The sequence below is a fragment of the Fundulus heteroclitus genome, chromosome 20, assembly GCF_011125445.2.
Source record: "Fundulus heteroclitus isolate FHET01 chromosome 20, MU-UCD_Fhet_4.1, whole genome shotgun sequence".
NCBI lineage: Eukaryota > Metazoa > Chordata > Actinopteri > Cyprinodontiformes > Fundulidae > Fundulus > Fundulus heteroclitus.
This window is the reverse complement of record NC_046380.1, coordinates 37631356-37645441: the sequence shown is the minus strand read 5'-3', so window position 1 is coordinate 37645441 and position 14086 is coordinate 37631356. Positions and strand designations below refer to the sequence as shown.

Genomic DNA, 14086 nt, shown 5'->3' with positions numbered 1-14086 from the left:
TTTTCACCAATAATCATGTTGTTGTTTTCTACCTGATTCTGTATCTAGATTTTCTTCCTTGCTCACCAGCGGTATGAACTGCTAGTGTTCTAATGTTCCAGCAGCAATTTACTTTAAACTTTACCATGCATATTCTAATGGCTATCTGAAACATCTTGTTCTGCTGGTAATCTTTGCAGAGGGAGATGTTTGCAGAAGTGCTCAGCTGAGGTTAGCTTTCTTCCTCTCTGATTTAATATGACTTGTTGATATTTCTGTTAACAACATGTTACGTGGAACTAATAAGTCTCGCCTGTATGAAACTTACAGCAGGAGTTGTTCTCCTGCTTCATAAACCTTTGCCTTATATTTTTTTGTCTTAAGTTATTAGAGTTTGAAGCGCCGTATTGTGCCGTGCTCAGGTCAGTGTAACGCGTCCTAAAATGAAGGTGCACATCGGGTCCACATTGACTTGACATTCAATCCAAAGCAGATCGGAGTCTGAATTTTAAATTAGCAGTTTAAGCGGGACAGAAAAGTAAAAGGAGACCACATCCTGTTACATTCCATTTGACTGCAATCTAGAAGCTTTCTCTAAATTCTGCTTCACTTTTCTCCACCTTCACTTTATCCCTCAAAGGCTACAGTCATAGGTCAGTGTTTAGGAGCCAGATATCTGCCTCACTGTAATATGATGAGATGAGAAGAATGAAACCACTTTCTCTGAACCTAACACTATTTGTATCCTTTCATAGGCCCCGTGGTGAAAAATACTGGCTAATGAAAGTAAGATGGAGGCACTAACTCATCTAAATGCTGGGTCAGGCCTTTGCCAGTGTGCCTGTTTTTCCATACGTTCCATTAACGTGACCTGGCACTTTTTCCGAGTTTCCCTCCTTAAAGCAAATGTACTGATCCTTTGCTACCGTGAGTCTATTGCAACAGCTTCTGATCACACAATGCAGGCTTGTCTTACTCAACTCATCAGGGACTCTGAATGCAATCTATCCTTTTAAAGGTTTTAAGACCGCTATGTTGTGATTGATCCTTTTTTTCCTGAACTCGGTGTGCCGTTAAGACTGCACTAATGTTTCCTACATCTGTTATTAATTCCCTGGGGAGAAGAGGGATGGTGAATTATTTTCTATCAGGAAAGATTAGGAAGGAAACTATAATTGAGATATGAAGGTTTTAGCATCAGATTACTCTAGTAGCAGCAGTTAGTTCAGTAAAGACTAATAGCTTGTTTTAAACCATCATTGCGTTGACCTGATCCATTTGTCACGTTTTTACAGGTTTTTCCTTCTTGTGTTTTGCTGATTGCAGATGTCTTGATTAAATTATGGTATGTTACTGAAACACTGTAGTGAGATCCAAATAAATATTCCTGCACTAATCAGAAAAGTCTTCATGATGACATTGTTTTAGTGAATATTCAACATCTGAAGTCCCTTATTATTAGCGACCACATTAACTGTTACTACAAGTGTGGGCAATAAAAACATACATTTCGGTTTCTTGCACTTCCGAACACTGTATCAACCTGTTTACTGAAGAATGTTGGACTGTGGTGTTAATAATGACGATTGAATGAGATCCAAATCATCTGGTGCGTGTCTCCAGGGGTCATGGGGCAAGAGGCAGTGCAGGCCCTGTATAGGTCGCCAGTCTATCACAGGGCAAGCCTTACTCATTGTGCTGACTAAAACATTTGGACTTTATTGTTGTCACACAGTAACTGCCTCCCTTGCTGTTTAACTAATTACTTACCACATAACAACTCTCTCTTCACTCTGTCTCTCCTCTTCCTGCATTTCATGTTCCTGAAGAACCTTCGCTGAACACTTGTTTCTGCAGCAGTCTAAGCAACAGCAAATAAATTATTAATTTTTACACATTTGGCAACATCTGCCTGCAGATTTTTCCTTTTCCGCCCCTACAGCTTTTCTGTACCACCCTTTCTCTTTTGGCTTTCCATCCTCCATCTTCCATCGTATTATAGTCTTTGCTCAGCAGTTGACACTAGTGAATTCAGACATTCTCTTGGCATTTATACCTTCGTTTGAGGCAAAGTTGAAGTGTTGTAGTTGTATTTTAGGCCCTGTGCACACAACAACAGTCCATTAAAAAAGAGACTGCTTTTCTGTGCGCAACACACTATTAGAAACACCAAAAACGGTGTAATTCCCCTGACATGCCACTAGTAGACAGTGCCTTCTTTGAAACTTAGCTACATGCGCACAAACACTCCCTGCTAGAAAAGGCACCATCACTAAATACATTTTCAGAATGGCTGAATCACACATGTTTATATGGACAGATTATGAGGCTCAACAACAGTACTCTGAATAAAAAAAACACCACTTTGGTTGGCATCCATTGTGCTGCTTGTGTGTGCATTCATTTCTACTGATAGCAGTCATGCTGCCTATGTGGCAGGGCTTTGCCATTCAGGCCTATTCCATTGTTCTTGTCTTCACAACAACAGAAACACAGAGGTTTTTGATTCCCTCCCTTTGGAATCAATTTTCAAATCGTGTTGTCAGAGAAAACGTGCGTGTTGTGATCGATGTGAACAGTAGAAATGTAACAAAACCTCTGTTTCAGCCAGAAACCATGTTCTACGGTGCTGTAAATAAAAACTGCTGGTGTTCAACAACAGCAGAAGAAGAGTTTAAAGAGGAAGTGTATTTGGCAATTGCCCAGGTGGTAGGGTTGTTTTTGGGCTAGACCCGCGTCATAAAATGACTGAGATGTTTATGTACGGGTCAGTTAGTATAAAAAAAATGTGTCAGCCGAAAGAGTGCTGGCCAAACTGTATGACCGGTTACCAAACCTGTCTGTATTTAAAAGTTTGTTTGTTACTTGTTTCGCTTCTAGTATATGTTTCACACAGGAAGATCCTTCCCATGTAAATCATTACCCTTTTTGTCTAAAAAAAATAAATAAAATCAGTACAAACTAATGATTAGAGGAAAAGGACCCAGAATTCAGCCAGACCAGCAGAGGTTTCAAAAAACGGGGAAAAATCCAAGCAGATTGTAGAACAAAAAGATGACACAAAAAATGAACTAACGAGCAGGGCAGACAAGGCAGGAACAGACCGGACAGACTGGCTCAGGTTTCTGGAGGAAAAAAGGGGTCAAAAATCCAAAACGCAAACTAACATACAGAATTGCAGGAGACTCACCCATACTCAACAGGACAACCTGGCACTGATGTCTGGTCTCTACGGAGCCCCTCTGGTGACATGGGCATAATTTTTTTTTGAAGATGTTAAGTCGTGGCCACAACTTACTAAAGCGTGGCCACAAGATACATAAGTTGTGGCCACAACTTACTAAGGCGTGGCCACGCCTTAGTAAGTCGTGGCCACGAGTTAGATAAGTTGTGGCCACAAGTTATTTGTGAGGGAGCTCCTTTATGGTGGTGTAGCATACATTCAAGGAATATAGACATAGACTTGATTTAATTTTATTTCAACCTTGGAATGAACTATATTGACATACTTTGCTTATTACACAGAGTGGTAATAAGAAAACCTCTCATCTTACAGGCATTGACCGTGTAACACGCATTTCACTGACTTCACCTGCTCACACCTAACAGAGCTCTAAACTCCACCTTCTGCGGAGCTGTTTAACACAGCTTGTGGCCATCAATAATTATTCCTGCTGCAGTTCATGTTAACAGAGCAGCAGGAAGAGCGACCAGTTATAAATAATTTTGGTCTTAACCAGTGGAGACAGTAAGCCGGTACCGTCCGCTACCGAACACACAAGAGGGAAGTAGGGCGGCTGCCAGATAAATCCTTCATTCAGAACCAGTCATGGCTGCACGCTGGATCAGAAAACAGTTCTGCTAACCAGATAAAGTCTAAAAAGCCTCTTATTCTGTGTCAGGGTGCTGCAGGCGTACATGGACTGGGCGCATGCCTTTTTTCCCCTCTCCCTTCTCCGCAGGTGGAGGCTGACAAGCAGGGAGGCGCCTCTCGCAGGTGATCTGCGTTCAGTCATCAGCAGGGACGGTTCTTAAACAGGCTGCTGTCAGCACCTCATAGCCAAAGTGTCAGCCTTAAGTGGTAGGACTCAGTAGCCCAGCGTCTTTCTACGCCTTGGAAAGCACCTAATTTCTGTCTCCCTGTTTCCCAGGTGGAACCTGCCTCGGATCCCGCTCATGAGAACCCTTTTCCTCGGCTGAGCCGGCCAGCTCTTGGCCCGCTCAGCTGCTTAGGAAGAAAACCTCAGAAAGTCCCGATCATCCTCGCAAGTCTCGGCGTCTACAGAGCGCCGATCAGCTGACAGCCTCCCTGCCGCCGCCCCCGCTGCACGAGTGACCGGACCCTGCCCCGCCCCCTCGGACGCTGCCATCTGTCAGCTACCGCACCCTCTATGATCACCAGAATCCACCTAGAACCGACGATCCGCTTGGCAGCCTCCGCCCCTGGTCCAGGCACCAGCAGCTTTTCAGTCTTTGGTGCCCCCGCAGCAGCCGATCACTCCCCCGGTGAATCAATTATAATACCGCGATTACCACCTCCCGCTGTTACCAGACGTCCGGAGGACTCACAACAGGTCTTGAGCTTTATATTTAATAAAACTCTTAAAAACTCGGATCTCTGCCTCCTCAGTGTGTTCTGCATGTGGGTCAAAAGACTCGGTTCTATGACATTCTGTTTATAGGAATCCTTCTAATAAACAGGCATTGGTGAGCCCTCAGTTGTTTTTGTTGGTCACGCTAAGGATTACGCCAGAGACGGCTGAGCTGCTTTTCAAAATAAAAGCAGCATGATTGCAGTGTATCGACCACTTGTTTTTACACATATTTACATCAGTTATATGAAATATATTTCTATGCTTTGTGACATTTTATGTGACACTCTTTAGCTTAAAAAAATACTTAACTGATTTTTTTTTACAGCTGACAACTTTAACTTACAGATAACAGATGATCTCCAGAAGTTATTCATCAAAGTCCATATACATGATTTGTGATTTAAAAATAGAGACATTTAAAAATCTCTACATTGACTCTATTTGACCTGTTTTGTTGTAAATGTTGCTACAGAATTGGACGTTTTGGGTGAATACTATAACATCAGCATGACAATAGAAAACCTCCTGATGTCGCCCAACAACTTTCATCCAAATGTGATGTGGAATTTCAAAATAAGAGCCAAGTGAAATCTGTATATATATATATATATATATATATGGTTTGCTTATTACCACTAAGTAATAACTTGTGGCCACAACTTATCTAACTCGTGGCCACGACTTACTAAGTCGTGGCCACGAGTTATGTATCTTGTGGCCACGCTTTAGTAAGTCGTGGCCACAACTTATGTATCTCGTGGCCACGCTTTAGTAAGTTGTGGCCACGCATTAGTAAGTCGTGGCCACAACTTATGTATCTTGTGGCCACGCTTTAGTAAGTCGTGGCCACAACTTATGTATCTCGTGGCCACGCTTTAGTAAGTTGTGGCCACGCATTAGTAAGTCGTGGCCACGACTTAACATCTTCAAAAAAAAAATTTTGCCCATGTCACCAGAGGGGCTCCGTAGGGTCTCAGCAGTTTATATAGAGGTGGAATCAGGTGAAACCGGTGAGAGGTGATTGCAGCAGGGGTGGAGTTAGGCAGGTGTGCAGAGTAAGTAATTAGACCAGACATCAGTGCCGAGGCTCAAAACAGACCAGATCAGAAACCAAACTAAAAACAATAACTGTAAAAGAAGTCTCAAAACTCACACTAAGACACAAACCAAAACTAAGACAGAACTCCAAGCTATGACAGAACCTAAAACACAAATAAACCAAAAAGCAGGGAAAAGCCAACTTTAACCAAATCATAAACAGGAACCAAGACAGAATATTACACAAACATGGTTTAAAAGTTTATAAAATAGTGTTTGCTTCAATCATTATTGCCATTTTGAGATTTGACCTGTTATAACAGAATCCTGTTTTGTTCGCTGGACTAGTCCCTAGTTTTCACATTCTGAGACCAAATGGGAAGAGCCTCACTTCAAAAATCCTTAGCTAACAAGACAAAATATGCTAAACTGTACACATGTTTAAATTCATTGTGAGTGTCAAAGTTATGAACACAGACTCGTTTTTCAGAATTCACTTATTAAGCCTGTCGGGCCCACATGTGGGTCCAGCTAAAACAGGTTTTAAACGGCACCTCTAAACAGCATGAAACAGCTTTGTTTCTAATAGGCTTGCAAGAAGAGGCTTTAATGTTTCCAAAGCAATCTCCACATTTCTTTTTTTTTTTGTTTGTTTGTTTGTTTTTTTTGCTCATATACATGATTTTACAGCCATTTAAACATATCTGGTGAGATTTAAAGGTTATCTAAACATGTTGGACGTTTACACCTTCTTCCCATGTCTAGCATGACAAGAAATGAGAGAAATCCTCCTTCGAGTTTTGTAGAGCTCATCTTTGTATCACCATATCTTGTGACGTCAATTCATTTGTGCATAATCGAGCTTATGATTTAGCGTTAAGCATTGATTTGAGCATTATTGACAAAATGTTGTGCACAATGGTACATTTTGAAAATAGAAGGAGTAAATGTGTTGGCCAAAGACTATTTTGTATGCATAAGGAGTCCTACAATGGTAATCAGCACTTGTATTTAACTAGATTCCATTTTATGAGGTGAAAAACACATTTGGCACAGTTTCGGCACATTTGGTTCAATTGTGCCAAAATCACAGCTCTGCCTGGCACACCGCCCACTAAAACCTTTGTGCAACAAATATGCTTCAGGTGATTCACTCCAGGTTTCCTGCAGTTATAAGCAAGTTATGGATCTATACAATTTTGCTATGGTTTTCAAAAGGGTTTTCATGGTGTTTATTTAGAAAAAAATTGGGCAAGGCTAAAAAATTTTTTTTCTTTGTTTACCAATAAATCAGAGTGAGTAACAGTTGCAATATGGGTTTCACTGAAAAAAATATTATTTTATGTCTTACCGTTACTCAGGTAATAAAAGTTTTCATTTATACTTTATACCTAGGGAGCTGTACTTGATTTATATCAGGTATAAAATTTCAGGCAGAAATTGTTCCTAAAACACCTTAGGGCTTTTAGTTAGGTACATTCCATGACTTTTAAGCAAGGTTGAGTTCTATGTTTGTAGAAGCTATTCCAGAAGCATGTTGGCCTGAATGTGGTTTGATCCTAACAACCTAGAAACGAATAGGCCTTCTTTATTTGTTCCAGAACAAGTTTGTATATGTATTTGGGATCATTGTCCAGTTCAAACACACCCAGTTGTGTTTTATTGCAGATAATACATCCAGAGGGATCTGTAAAAAAAAAAAAAAAATCTACATCATTGGGAAAATAGTCATCACTCATCAACACGGTTTTCCTACACATGGTGCAATGCGTAGTTGCACTTGTGGCTGAAACCAAAGTCCTTGAGAGCTGAAAGCAACTCGGATTCTTACTCTTTCTGTTGCATGTAGCAAAGACAGACATGTCACTGGATCTTTTTTTACATTGACATAATGTAAACTTCACACTATGAGAACATCGCTTGAGCTTGTATATCATTCAGGCAGCAGGTTGAAAGGGCTACAGTCACTACATTGTTCCAATTAAGACTAAAACAAACAGTCTGTGGGAGTAAATTGCATGCAGTTAGTCAATTTTTTTATTATTTGATCTGGCAAAGAGTATGAAGCATTTTTGGCAAATCTTTTGTGCATACACACAACCTAAATCCCTGCTGACAATGCAAATGTCTTCATAATGATATGATTATAGATAATTAAAGCATTCAGTTTCCATTCAGAGGGGCTAAACAGTGTAAAATGGATTTGATCTGGCAAACCTCAAAGATTGTAATTTTAGCATAGACATTTTTTATATAAAACTAGAGTACATATACTGAGTTTTTTCTAACTACATCCCACATCTTGCTTAACACAAGATTATCCATCTTTATCGCTACCCACTTTCAACAGAAAATCATATTGCATTGACTGTACCTTGGAAGTGGGTAATTCAAGGTGTTCTTATTTTATAGAAAATTGGAATCAGAACCAAGACAGTGAGACCTAGCTTCAAAGAAGAGCTAGTGGTAATGAACATTTGGACACCTGTGTTTAATTTGCAACATCTAATTGTAAAAAGGGAAACGTATTGTTAAAAGTGTTTTGCTTTATCCAATTCTTTTTTTTTTTGGAGTTTTACATGATATAAATAGCCTTGGTTGACAGAAATGATACTGTCAAACTCCTGACATCAAACTCTGGCTGCACACAGAATTGAAATATTATTAGTGAATATTGCAACAACAGTACTGATTATGAATAACCCATATTTCCCTTAAGTTTTTCTTACAATTTTCTGTAAGTTGTGTTCGTAGAGACTTTCTAAAATATATTACTGGTGTGAATGCATGGAACATGAAATATGATACCCAACCAATTACTGCGTCCAAACAGTCTTTTGTGATCGCAATATTGCAAACATCAATATTATAACGACGTATACGAGTTGATATATTGCGGAACTGTGAATCAAGAAGTTTAGGGAAAACTTGCTGATTGAAAATAATACCCCCATCACAATATTGCAAATTTCAATAGCATAGAAAAGAAACACTCCCTAAGGTATACATTGCCTTTCTACCCATTTCACACTGTAGAATATATAATTTGATCAACAGCTAAGCAGGGCTGTCACAGACTTTTTTAGGACATTTAAAAAAAACTCAATGGCATGAGCATCATGACTAAGAGAAAATTATTCTTCGTCCAACAGTGGAGCAATAACCTGATAATAACATTACTTAGTCTTATACTACACAATGCAGACGCTCTGTCTGCCCTTATTTCCTCATAGCAGCGTGTCAAAGTCTCAGGGCATCTCCGACTGATGGCAGTCTGACATAAATTCTGACTAATCCAGTTCACCATTTCCTGACCATTTGGGAGACTCATATAATGTGTAAAGTACACTGAATGGTCAAATAATCAGCAAATATGTATGTAAAACAACAGCATGTAAAACAGTTTGAAACGTAGTGCAGAGTAGTGTTTAATTTTACAGTCTACATGCAATATCCCAAACAAGGTGCATCAGAAATGATACATTCTTCATCGAGGTGACCGGATTACATTTGTAATCAATGCTTCACATTTAGACCCACATAAAACGTATTTCAGGGCAAGAGAAGAAAGAGCAGCAGCAGCTTCAGGAAATTTCCTTTATCACTGCTGAAGAGGTTGAAAATGCACAGATAGTTCAGTAGAAGGCGTCCCCTTACCTTTTGAAGGTAAGGGGACAGATGTGACACTAGCAGCTGCATTCATTTTCTGGATGAACACGTGAGAGATGCACCGTTTTTGAAGTGTGGGGGGTAGAGTCGGTCAATCACTGGAGGTCAAAGTAATTTACACAGCAACAGAAGGAGAGAGGTCAAAGACAAGTGTCTGGAATTGTTTCAGGTTACTACAATGTGACCACCCCTATATATGTCACTGTTAATGCTGAAAGGGCCTCTGTGTCTGACTAGAAACATAATTTTAACATGTTATTTTGGTATTTTGACATTGTAAATAATTTTTTTTTTTATTCTTTGAAGTGGTCCCCATTGCTTAATGATACTTTTTTCAGTTCCCAACTGTAAACTTTTGAAACTGTAGTCTTGACATTAAATCTGTCTATTGTAAGGTGTGTAACAGCTTGTTCAAATGACTTTGTGAGGATGTACAGGAGTTCAGTTTCTCCACTGCAGAAAACTTTTTTTTTACTAACTTGGACTTCAAAAATCACCAATGATTAAAGAAATGTCACTGATATATGCATATGCCATAAAACATCTGCTTCCATAGCTCCATAATGAGAACAATCTCGACAAGGGAAGTGATCGCAATGGAAGCGACAGTCAGCAATTTTTCCCCCCGAAACTAATCTGAGGCATTTAAGATTCGGCATTTGCTACACTGATTCCCAGTGGCATGCTTTATTAAATTTCATGTAATATATACTCTAAAACAATAGCAGGTCCAGAGTGCAGGCCCTATCATATTCCAGCCGTATTAACTCTTGACAATGGTAGATATTTTGTCCCACTGGGAGGTTATGCAGAATCTTGTCTTTCTGTCTGAACAGACAGAGCTACGGTCTTACTGTATGTAAACCCGGCTCTTTCTCCTGCTAACAATGTCTTTATGCAGTGCAGTTAACTGAAGTGCTAGGCTAATGTTAGAATGTTTCCCCTGTTTTTTTTTAACTGCTTGATAATGTGGCTTGCAGTGCATTTTATACGTAGTTGTTCCAGTTAATTATTCGTGTATTCCTTTTTCCGCTCAGCGCTTTTGCTTTAAACATCGTATAGATATGAAGACAATTGTTTTAGCTGCCAGTACAGGCTCTTTTCCTCTGTGATGATCATTGTCAATGTTTGAAAAACTATTTAGATTGATTGAGAACCCAGATTTATTAGATTAAAGATGTATATATCACAGCTCATTGTACAGTTTTGCAAGCTCATTGCACAAGAAGAATTAATGCTGCATGGCTAGCTGACTAACACACTATGGTTGCAAGCTAAGACCACACAAGAGAGGCTTTGCAAATGAATTTGTTAAAGGCTAAACTCAAATGTGGCTTGAATCTTACGATCATATTTATATCCGTACATTTGTCTTACTTTTGTGTCCTGTCTGGCAATGCGGCATTAAGAATTGTTGTCTTAATGCCAAACGCAGCCTAAGAGATTTTACTTTCATAAGTGAAGTCATACTGCTTTCGTCACAGTGCTCCACTTGATGTATATAGGCAAGAAGCTTTATTAGAATTTATGCTGGGACTATTTCATGTTCAATTGATACAGAAATAGGAAGGTAGAAGAGAGACAAAAGGAGAGAAACAGACGAGACAAAATGCTAACAGGGGAAAAAGGTGAAAGAAAAAGAGGAGAGAAAAGGGGGAGAGAGCAGTATAACATCCTCTGAGTCTGCTTCTACACCTGCAAAGAGAGCTAGAAAAAGAACAGCGAAACCAGCTGATAAAGTATTACAGGTACAAACAACCAACACCTTGATACCATCACTGAAGAATATACAGTATTAATTAATACGACATGTATAAAGTGACAGCTAAAGATAATAATAGGAGTTTCTGTATAGAAGTGAGTCTGTAAGTACCTGGATCCAAGCACCTGTAGGTGTTTGTGAGAGTGCACTTGTGTATGTAAGGTTTATCCATGAGAAAAATGCTCAACAGTGGTTGTGTAGAGTCAAAGACCTCGTACATTTGTCTTAAATAAATGAACTAAAACATTTCCATTGAACAATGCACAGCGTATAGTCTGATAGAACATCCACAAAGAGGTCTTTCTTCTATTTCTTTATGGTTAAGATGTTCCAAAATAAGTGGTGGTTGTATCTTGGATAAATAAAGATAACCATTTTCAAGTGTTATGGGGAACACATTGAAGATATTTAAAGTGACAATTTTGGACAAAGTTGAGAAAAAAAGCATGATATGATTGCTGCTTTGTTGTTCAGTATATTAAAGATTGTTACAATGATGGTAAGTGTCAGATCTTGTTTTCCTGCACTGTTGTGTTTTATCTTGTTAGGTGTCCTGACCAACAGCGTGTGAGTAAGTGAGAATGAAACTGAAGAAAAAACAGGAGGGAGGCAGCTGACTTTCATTCATCTGACTGCTTCTTATGACAAAAAGCATGCTATTCACCAAGGGATCCACGTTATTCCACAATGATTTGTGTGAGAAGATGAATGTGACTTTGTGGGCCCACATGTCAGTTGTCCAAGTTACAGTCCTGCTGAGCGTGACTGAGCTGCTGGTCCACAGCTGCCCTCTGACGTGAAAACATTATCATACATGACTTTAACATGTAACATGTGCGCCAACTGTGAGGTCACTGGCTGGGAAAGGACGGGGCCTCAGCAAGCAGCATTTAGCAGTATTGGTCGTTTTGTCTTTCATTAATATATATGTTTGCATGCATGTCCTTTATCCAAGCTAAAAATCTTTGTTTAAAAATTCCTCTGCACCCCCACCCCCACCCCCACCCCCCACCGTTCTGAGAAAAAAAGGGTTGTGTGAAATGTCAGCAGTGCAGCTGAGGTAAGTCTCGCTTTTCCTCAAGCTGTCTGTGTGAGGTTGAGGTGCATTAAATAAAAGAGCCATAGATAAAAGGGGATGTCAGTCACCATCTGTAGAAAGGCTGCCCACCTGCTCTGAATACCACACAGCCCGACAGCTAATGAGGTACCCAAGTGGATGAGCAGAGGGGACGCTGGAATACAGTATTTCATCAGGAGTTGCCGCTGGTTGGAGGATTCCTGCTCAGCTCTGATACGGAGTGATGGCAGGACATGGCTGCAGGACAATGAGGTGATTATCTGCTGCTTGATAATGCTGCCAAATACCTGCAATGCTATGTTGACTGAACAGATATAAAATGCTCGAATCTGTGGCTCAGTAGAACAGATGGTAAATACACGCCAGGCTCCCCGGGAGCCCTGTCTGACATTTTTAGAAGTCCTGTGGATAAAAAAGGCAGGTCTGAAGCATCTCCTCATATCTCCTGGAAATTGTGTTATAAAAATGTAAGTAAGGGGTTGCATAGTGGACCAGCTGGTGTCACTTTGGCCTTGCAGTAAGAAGGTCCTGGGTTCAAGTCCCAGTCTGAGGCATTTCTGTATGGAGTTTGCATGTTCTCCCTGTGCATCTGTGGGTTCTCTCCAGGTACTCTGACTTCCACTGGGAGTCAAAACGCATAACCACTTAGAATCTCTCCAGTTCTCTTAGGAATGAGTGTGGCTGGGCAGACAGTCTCTGGGCATACTCCTGAACATACAATCCCCACAGTGGTAGATGGTGGTGGCAGAATGCTGTGGGTAAAATTTCCTCTTGCAGGGACAGTTAAGCTGGTCAGAGTAATACTGAAAAATGTTAACTGTTGGAGCCATTAAGAGGGGTCAGACTGGGCTGGACAATAACCCTAACCCTAGACCCACACTGCAAAAAGGTTACTAAACGTAAGTTACATTTTCTTAAAATTTGTTTATTTGTCCTTGATTTGAGCTGGTAAGTTTAAATGATCTGCCAGTTGAATACGTTTTATGCACTTAAAATAGGAACAATTCATCTCCATCTTAATTCAAGTGCAGTACATATAATTATCTTATTCTAGGGGTCAAAATACTAATTGGCAGATAATCATTAAGAGATAATCTTATTTACCTGCTCAAATCAAGAACAAATACGCACATTTCAATAAGATTTTACCTACTTTTAGTTCCTTTTTGTGCAGTGCAGAGCTACAATCAAAAGGCTTAGGTCAAAGCACATTTGTGAGTTAGACAGGCCCAGCCAAAGGTACGGTGCAATAAGGTTTATTAAGGCTCTGTGCAGCAGGATGTCCACATTCCATGGAAAAAAAGTAATTTTTTCTTTAAAAGAAGTTGATCAAATTATATTTATGGTCCATCTGTGATATGTTGCAATTTCATGTAATGAAACTCCCACTGTAAGCTCATTTAAACTTGCTGTTTAGTTAGCATGAAAAAAAGCACATGCAACATGGTGATTTTGCCTCCAACAATCAGTCCAATGTAATTCATTCTTGCACTCAGCTGCCAGGTGTTTTGTGTCTCTTTAGCAATTATTTTTTGAATTTGAAACCAATTTTCTGGTTTCATCAACTACAGCTGCTCAGAGGGCCTCAGGACCTCGTCTACTCACCAGCACTGAATTTTTATATAATTTGGGTGGGGGAAAAAAAAAAACATTTCCGAACTTTGAGCTCTCTGCTGACACTTTGATGGCTCAAGTTCACAAGAGGCACGCTATAAGCCTGCAGACATGAACAGGTGCTGCAGTATACGTGCAGCTAAGACTTGGACATGATTCTATAACCTGTTCATTCAAAGCCCCACATGAGTCTTAATTTACAGTCTGTTTTATGTCATATAGAGGAAAGATGTTCACTGTCAGTTTACCTAGAAACACAACAGCTGTGAGCATTCACAACATAATCCTGACCCAACTATTGCCAAACAGACAGCTACCATGGGATACGATCTGGATTTAATATATGTATAT

The 14086-nt window shown here is 39.9% G+C and overlaps 1 long non-coding RNA gene across 1 annotated transcript; it reads left to right on the top strand.

The window, feature by feature from the left end:
* The first annotated feature begins 3586 nt into the window (after positions 1-3586).
* LOC118556667 lies at positions 3587-4594 on the top strand. Its single transcript, XR_004927282.1, has 2 exons — positions 3587-4060; positions 4131-4594. It is a non-coding gene; the product is annotated as an uncharacterized LOC118556667 (long non-coding RNA).
* Positions 4595-14086: the final 9492 nt, after the last annotated feature.